The sequence below is a fragment of the Echinops telfairi genome, unplaced genomic scaffold (assembly GCF_000313985.2).
Source record: "Echinops telfairi isolate 266 unplaced genomic scaffold, ASM31398v2 ScPeMD7_7469;HRSCAF=8507_0, whole genome shotgun sequence".
In the NCBI taxonomy this organism is placed as follows: domain Eukaryota; kingdom Metazoa; phylum Chordata; class Mammalia; order Afrosoricida; family Tenrecidae; genus Echinops; species Echinops telfairi.
The window spans coordinates 68,006,402-68,015,183 of record NW_022111372.1 but is presented as its reverse complement, the minus strand read 5'-3'; the positions used below and the strand labels follow the sequence as shown (position 1 = coordinate 68,015,183).

General features: G+C 37.4%; 1 non-coding gene across 1 annotated transcript; it reads left to right on the top strand.

Moving 5' to 3' along the window:
• The first annotated feature begins 4,171 nt into the window (after positions 1 to 4,171).
• LOC115873622 lies at positions 4,172 to 4,234 on the top strand. Its single transcript, XR_004048513.1, has one exon. It is a non-coding gene; the product is annotated as a U7 small nuclear RNA (small nuclear RNA).
• The last annotated feature ends 4,548 nt before the right edge of the window (positions 4,235 to 8,782 follow it).

Here is an 8,782-nt window from a genome sequence, read left to right as displayed (position 1 = left end):
CTTTCATAGGGGTTGCCTAATTCATAACAATAGCAAAATTAGAGTTATGAAGTAGCAACGAATATAATTTTATGGTTGGGGAGTCACCACAACTTGAGGAACTGTATTAAAGGGTTACGGTATTAGGAAGTTGACAACCACCCATCTAGGGGGCGAAAACTGTCTTGTCTGTACCATGCAGGGGGTACTCTCACATAGGAATCAGAGCCAAATCTTCTCTGACTTCCTCTCATTAAGACTTCAGATATTGGTTATAGCTGTGTTTCATCATAACTCTAGTGCCGACCCTCTCCATGAACCTCTCATGCTAGCCTGTTTTTCCCTTTGTAGGGGTCCCCTAGTACGTAAGTACATATTATTTGATTATATGGTATAAAATAAAATAGAAATTGATATCAGATGCAATGCTATTTAATCATTTTCCCTAATCTAATCTAATACAATGTCATGATTTAGTTCAAAAGAGAATGTTTCCAAGGTGTGTTCTGCTTCTAGCCTCTAAGTAGCTGCTTTGGCAGATCTCACTCTCTCCTACTGTCCATCCTGAGGCCTTTGGATTTTGGGATGAAAGCCTGAAGAAATCAATAGCATACCCTATCATTTGGGGTTTCCAAACTTCCTCAACTTTGTGAGCCAATCCTTTCAAATGAATCTCTCACGCACCCTTTATTTGACAAGCTTTGTTTCACTAGAGAATCTTGTTTAAGACAGATGGTAAGTGCTAGATAAATTTGGGGAACTAAGATGTTAGGAAATTAAAATACAAAGATGTCCAGTTAAATTTGAAATAATAAAATGGTGGGTTATTCATTTAACATAAGCATGCATCATAAAATGTGACATGCTTATACAAAATAGTTATTCATTTTATTAGCATGTTGACTGTGAGTAAAAATGATGTAAACAAATTGCCTTTTTTGATCCATAATAGATGACAGATATGCTCTTAAAATTAAGGAAAAATTTGAAACATTTTATTTTCATTTAGAAGGAGTTCTGATGGTGTACTGATTGTGTGTTTGGCTGCTAATTGCAAAGTCAGCAGTTCAAAAATAATAGGTGTTCTGTGGGAGAAAGTTGAGGCTTTCTACTCCTGTAACGTTACAGTCTTGGAAACCCACAGGGGCAATTTCACCCCTTCCAATTGATCACTATGAGTCAGATTTGACTTGATAGCAGTGAGTTTTTGAGTTTTCATTTGCCAAGACTAATGCTGAATATATGCAGCAAGAATACTTTCTTCAATTGACCCAAGAAGACATTGAGGCAGTGAAGAAATATATGAAGACGTGTTGAAGATAATTAGCTTTTAGAGAAAGCTAACAATTAGCTTTCAGAGAAATGCAATTTAGAGAAATTCTCAAAAAAAAAGTATTATCTAAGTATCATCTAACTCTATTATTAACAGCAAAATTAAAACAAAACAAAACAGAAAGCAGCAAATGCTGAAGAGGGTATGAAGTGGCCAGAACCCTCAAATATTAAGAGTGAGAATGTAAAATGGTGGAACCACTGTGAAGAATCATATGTGTTTAAAAAAATTGGAAATAGAAATACCACCTAATCCGAACTCTCACTTAGAAGAACTCCCACTTATATCCTAGGCAAATGAGAGTATTGACACAAATAGACATAGACACATCCATATTCATTGTAACACTAGTCAATAGCATAAAAATGTGGAGACAATTTAAATGGAAAATCAAACCATAATACTTTCACACAGTACTACGAAACAGTTTTTTTTGAAAATGAAGCTGGTCACCAGGTGTAGAAGGGATCGTTTATCAGACAACAAAGAACTGAAAATCATATCAGTGAGTGCCCGCTTTACTGACACAATCCCTGAAGACAAACATGTGTAAAAGCAAATGTGGTGAAGAGAGCTAATGGTGCCCCGCTATCAAACGGTATAGTATCTGGGGTCTTAAAGGCGTGAAGATAAACAAGCGGCATTCTGGCTGAGAAGCATCAAAGCCCACATGGAAGAAGCACACCAGCCTGTCTGACCACGAGGTGTAGAAGGGACCAGTTATCAGGCATCAAAGAACTAAAAATCATATCAGTGGGTGCCCACCTTCCTAATACGATCACTGAAGACAAATGTGTGCATAAACAAATGTGGTGAAGAAAGCTGATGGTGCCAGGCTATCAAAAGAGATAGTGTCTGGGGTCTTAAAGGCTTGAAGATAAACAAGTGGCCAACTACCTCAGAAGCAACAAAGCCCACATAGAAGAAGCACACCAGCCTGTGTGACCATGAGCTGTCGAAGGGATCAGGTATCAAGTATCAAAGAACAAAAAATCATATCACTGTAAAGGTGGCTAGTGCAGAGTGGAGACTCAAAGCCCATCGGTAGGCAACTGGACACCCCCTTACTGAAGGGTTGTGGGGAGGAGATGAGCCAATCAGGGTGCAGGGTAGCAACGATGAAACATATAACTTTCCTCTAGTTCTTATATGCTTCCTCCCCCTTCCCCCCAACTATCATGATCCCAATTCTGCCTTACAAACTGGCTAGACCAGAGGATGTACATTGGTACAGATAGCAACTGGAAACACAGGGAATCCAGGACAGATGACTCTTTCAGGACCCATGGTGAGAGGGGTGATGACTGGAAGGTGGAGGGACTGTGGGGTAGAAAGGGGGAACTGACTACCAGAATCTACGTATTGCCTCTCCCCTGGGGGATGGGCAGCAGAGAAGAGAGTGGGGGGAGACGTCGGGCAGAGTAACTTATGACAAAACAATAATAATTAATGAATTATGAAGGGTTCATGAGGGAGGGGGGAGAGGGGAAGGAGAGGGAAAATGAGTGACTGATATTCAGGGCTAAAGTAGAAGGCAACTGTTTTGAGAATGATGAGGGCAACAAATGTACATATGCGCTTGACACAATGGATGTATATATGGATTGTGATAAGAATTGTACAAGCCCCCAATAAACTAATTAAAAAAAAAAACTAAACAAAATGAAGCTGTGAAACACCTCACAACAGGTATGAGCCTGAAGGGCATCATGCAGTAGTTAACAAGGCAATCATTAAAACACAGATTTTGTATGAGAATTTAAAAAGTAAAGATTTTCAGACAAAAAGAATTATTCTTTTATTCTAGTGCTGTATCAGTATATTGAAGCATTTCAAGTATTTTCTATAAATCCTAAAGTCTATTTTTTATTCTATTGCCTTCAATACAGCTTGGATTTCATTGAGTTTTGATATATGCTTCCTCAATATGTGATTGAGTATTGACTAGCTCTTCTTTTGAGGTTTTTTGCATCATTAATACTTTGCCGATAAAAATTTAGCCTTGATTTTTTTCTTTTATTCTTTTAGCTTGAGATGTACTGAATGTGTTCTTCTTCTTTGATTTTGTAACTCTAAATCGATGCATATTTAATTACAATGATTTACTTTGTCTTCTCTAACTGTCCTTGGAAATGTTCTGTTCAGTTGTTTACTTCAACACTTTCATGAGCAAATTTCAGTGTCTTTTCTGAAATCCACTTTTGTATTTTCTTTCTTGCTCTGGATGTAATGTAACAATCTGTGTTTCTGTCAAAAATTTTTCACGAGTCAAAATCTGTTCATGGGATGGTCTTGAAATTCAAGTAGGATACACTCAAGATTATATTTTAGTTCTGTGAACCTGCTTTAAGTTTATTGAGCTTCAACCTGAACTTGCATAAAAAACGATTGTTAGTTTGTTCTATATTTGGCCCCTGACTTTATGCTGAAAATTTAATTGGGTCAATTTAATTGGGTATGCTTCATCTGGCATGATCCCTTTGCATCATTTTGGTCGTTAGGTACCATGGAGTCATTTTCAACCACTAGTGGCCAGATGCACAATCGAACGAAGCATTGCCCAGTCCTTCACCATCACAATTGTACATTGTATATAAAAACTCAGTGCCATAAAGTTACTGCTGACTCAGAGTGACCCCCTATTGGTTTCCAATACTGGAACTGTTCACAGGAATAGAAAGCCCAGTTTCTGCCATCAAGTTGCTGGTGGTTTTGAAATGCTGACCATTTCGATCACAGTCTGTGGAATGTCTACACCACCAGGGCAGTAGCTATTTATGTTGTTGAAAAGGTACTTGGTCTTGTAAAATTATTTCATGGAATCTCTAGTTTCATTTTTGTCATAAAAACCATGTTTTCTAGTGTTACAGCTCTTTCAGAATTTGTCTAGCAGGTTTTCTGTTTTTTTCCAGAAACACCCTCCACCCCCCCCAAAAAAAACCCATGTTTTCCAACTTCTTTCTTTCCAGATTTTACAATCAAATCACTTGTGATTATCAATGTATCTTGATTGCATGATGGAAGAATTTCTGATTGGAGAATTTGGTAGCATTGTTCACTTTCTTCATTGGTTTTAGTGGTTGGCTATAAATTTGAGTAATTATTCCATTACAAGTTCTTATAGACGTATAGATATTGTTTAATCACATTCAGCACTGTACTTCAGATATATATTTTTAAATGTTACTTTTTATGATGAATTATACTACATTAAGTTACAAACTTGCACACTACTTTACTGGGACAGTTCTATATGGTATTATAGGGTCACATTGAGTCAGAATCTACTAGACAGCAGTGATTGGGGAGGCTGCATACTATATCAGTCTTTATGCATCCCATTTAATTTTTTATGAATTCATATATGTCTAGATTTATCCTTTATAAATTCCACATTCGAATTACTAATGGATGGTGTGGCTGTTTCAAATATTGAGCCATACCCATCAGTTAATGAAGTCCCTAAAGCTTTTCTTCTTCCACAACATTAAGGTGGTGCTACTTTCAAGAAGCATCTCTTGCTCTTTGTGTGACTGTATTTTGTGTGACTGCCAACTTAAGAGGTTCACTTTCAGGTATCATTTCAAATAATGTCACTGAACTTTTCAGTTTCTCCAAAATGGACCACCTATTCCTTCCAGCTAGTCTGGTCTTGGTCTGGAAACCCTGTTGACACTTGCTTACTCCGAGTGAGTAAGCTGGGGTTTCATCTGAAAAATCAGTGGCATTGCTTCTGGATCACAGCAACACCCAAGCTGCCACAGTACGACAAACTGACGGGCTAGTGGGATGTTCTATAGTTGGGCCCGATTTTCCTTTTGCTGAAAATAGTGACCTATTCCATGGTGTCTTCCCAGAAGTAGTCAATTTGTTGGAAGGAATTAAAACACAGCAACAAAACATCAATCCCAGAATTGAGTCTATTCCTACTCATAGTGTGACCCCAGAGGACAGGCTAGAATGGCCCCTGTGTGTTTCCAAGGTTGTAACCCTCGATGTGAGTGGAAAGCCTCATCTTTCTCCTGATGAACAGCTGCTGTCTCTTCCGGTGAGCAGCCCAGTGTATAGACACTGTGCCACCAGAGCTGATGGGGACAGGATACTTGAAATTGAATGATTTAAGTGGTTATGCAACAGGCTGCGAACTGCAAGGTCTGAGTTCAAAATCAGCCCATAGGGTTGCTATAAATTGGCATCCACTCAAAGGCAATGAAATTGTTTTTTGTTTATATTGCTCTCAGTAATAATATGACATTGTTAATAATGCTGTCTTTATTTCACTAAGAAGATCACTAATAATAACATAATAAGACTATATTATATAGCATCACTCCTATTGATTGATGTACTGAAGTTCAGTACTGGAGGTTATGATGACATAGACAACGATAGATTAAGAATATTATAAACTGAATGAACTCTAGAAAATAGTCAAGTTGAAATACTGAAAAATTCTATAGGTAAACTACTGAGTGATGCAGGAAGCATCAAGATAAAATGGAAAGAATACACAGAGTCCCTGTACAAAAAAACCAAAACAAAAGACCCTAATGACACTCCACCATTTCAGGTGGTAGCAAATGAGAAAGTACCAATGGTGCTGAAGGAATAAGTATAAGCTTCACTGAAAACATTAGCCAAAAGCAAGGTTCCAGGAACTGATGGATTACCAATCAAAATGTTTCAACAAACTGATGAGACACTAGAAACACTCACTTATTCAATGCCCAGAAATTTGGAAGAAATTAATATTTGTACCTATTCTAAAGAAAAGTGACCTTGCAGAATTCTCAAACTGTAGAACAATATTACTAATTGCACATGACAGTAAAATTCTGCTGAAGATCATCCAACAATAGTTTCAGTAGCACATTGACAGGAAGGCCTGATTCAGAAGAGGACATGGAATTAGGGATATCATTGCTATTGTCAGACATATCCTGGCTCAAAGAAGAGAATACCAGAAATTAGTTGTGTTTTATAAACTGTGAATACCAGAATTGTTTTTGTTTTATTAACTATTCCAAGGCATTCAATTGTGTTGATCACAGCAAATTATGCATGACCTTGAGAAAATGAGAATTCCAGAAAACTCCATTGTGCTCATGAGTAACTTGTGCATGGATTAAGAGAGTAGTGTGACCAGAACAAGGTCTAAAATCTTTCAAGATTTAAAATCAAGAAAAGGGTGTGTCAGGGTGTATCCTCTCACCATATGTATTCATTCTGTATACTGAGCAAATAATCAGGGAAGTTGGGTTATGTGAAGATGAACATGGCATCAGGATTGGAGGAAGGCTTATTAACAACCCGCGATAAGCAGATGATACAACCTTACTTGCTGTAACTGATGAGGACTTGCAGATCTTGCTGAAGAAAATCAAGGATTTCAGCCTTCAATATGGATTATAACTCCATGTAAAGAAGACAAAAACCCTCACAACTGGACCAAAAAGTGACATCATAATAAATGGAGAAAAAGTTGAAATTCTCAAGGATTTTGTATTGCTTGAGTACACAGTGAATGCTCATGGAAGCAGAAGTCAAGAGATTGAAAGACTGGGGTTGCAATGGGTGAATCTGCTCCACAAGATCCCTTTTTAGTATTAAAATGCAAGGTTGTTACTTTGAGGACTAAGGTTTGACAGACCCTATGGTATTGTCCATCACTTCATATGAGTGTGAAAGGTGAACATTCAATAAAGAAGACTGAACAAGAATCAATATGCTTGAATTGTGGTGCTGGAGAAGAATATTGGAAGTTCCAGAAAAGGACAAGTAATCTGCCATGGAAGAGGTATGGCCAGAGTGGTCCCTGGAGGCAAGGATGGCGAGACTTTTTCTTACGTATTTTGGACCTCTTGTCAGGAGAGACCAGTCTCTTGAGAAGGACACTATGTTTGGCAATGCAGAGGGCCAGTGAAGGAAAGGAAGGCCCTCCAGCAGACGGATTAAGAGCATGGCTGCCATAAAGGGCTCAAGTACAGGACAATTGTTTGGATGGACCGAGCAATGTTTGCTTTGGTGGGGCTAAGGATTGCTATGAGTTGAATGAACTTTATAGCACCTAACAACAGCAAAATCAGTGACAAAATTTTTCTATTTTTATAAAACCTACAAATAGAAATGATTAATTTTATATCCTTTTATTATATTCCCTTATAAAAATTACTAATGTATTATTTATTTAATTATAATCAGAAAAATAATTTTATGATATGTTGAACTTTCAAATTTATAGAAATACCTGATATAATTTTAGCATGTCAACTTAATCGGAGCCATAGGAAAAATAAATTTTTAACGAATGAATATTTAAAACATTAAAAAAACAAAAATGGTATTGCGTACTTTTGCTACTTTATAATTGAGCAAAGATAAACAAGGAAGTTAAAATAGGAAAGTAGATTAAAGGCTCTGTAAAATAATTTTCTTTTTTCAACTGTCCTGCCAAGAATTGTCAAGCATAAATTTTTTTGTGAGTACAAAATAAAACAGCTGTTTAAAGACATTAAAGAAAAATCCAAGTATCCAGGACTTCAAAGACCAAGTTTGAGAGAGAGAGAGAGAGAGAGAGATCAACTAAAAATTCCATACTGCTTTTGTCCTGGAGGTACTAGCCTATGCCTAAACTTGGGAGACATAGAAAACAGAGAAGGCAATTACTAAATGATGTTTCTAGCAATTTCACAGATCTAGGGGAGCAAACATGTGATGGGACTTTCTACTCCCATCAAACGTCAGCCTCAGAACCCCGCAGTGGGCTCCCTATGAGTCAGCGTTGGCTTGATGACAATGAGTAAGTGGACATGTTGAATAGCCCAGACAGGGACTTATGGTACAAAGTTGAAAAAAAATATTACCTGGTTCTTTACAGGAAAATATATTCTCTTTCCTGAGTTTTATTTATAGATAAAATAATTATATTATTTATATGTAATGTATAGAGCTTATTTCACGTTTTAAAGTTGATTTAACAAACCATACCAACCTGTTGATCTCTACTCTGACCCCCACCCCCCAAAAAGTTTTAAGACTCCCTGTACTATGACATATTTCATTAGTTCATTGAGTCAGTTCTCCCATTCATACATGATGGCAGACAGCATGTTTGAAGCAGCATATCTGAGCCTATATTTTCATAACCAGTATCTAGTCTATGCATATCTAAAATTCTGGACATGTATTCTGATTGGTCAGAGTGTGTACTGAGATAACCTAATTACTTAATATGAGACTTCTAGCCATCGTTCTCCCTTTTGTGATGCATTATTAATTTTAACCTCTAACCCAGGTGGCGTAGTGATTACATGTAGGACTGCTAAGGCCAAGGCAGCAGTTAGAAATCATCAGCCACCCCACAGAGAAGCAAGGGTCTTTTACTTACAGTAAGAGTCACCGTCTCAGAAACTCACAGGGGCATTTCTAACCTGTCTGCATGAATTGCTGTGGACTCCATGCCGGTGAGAA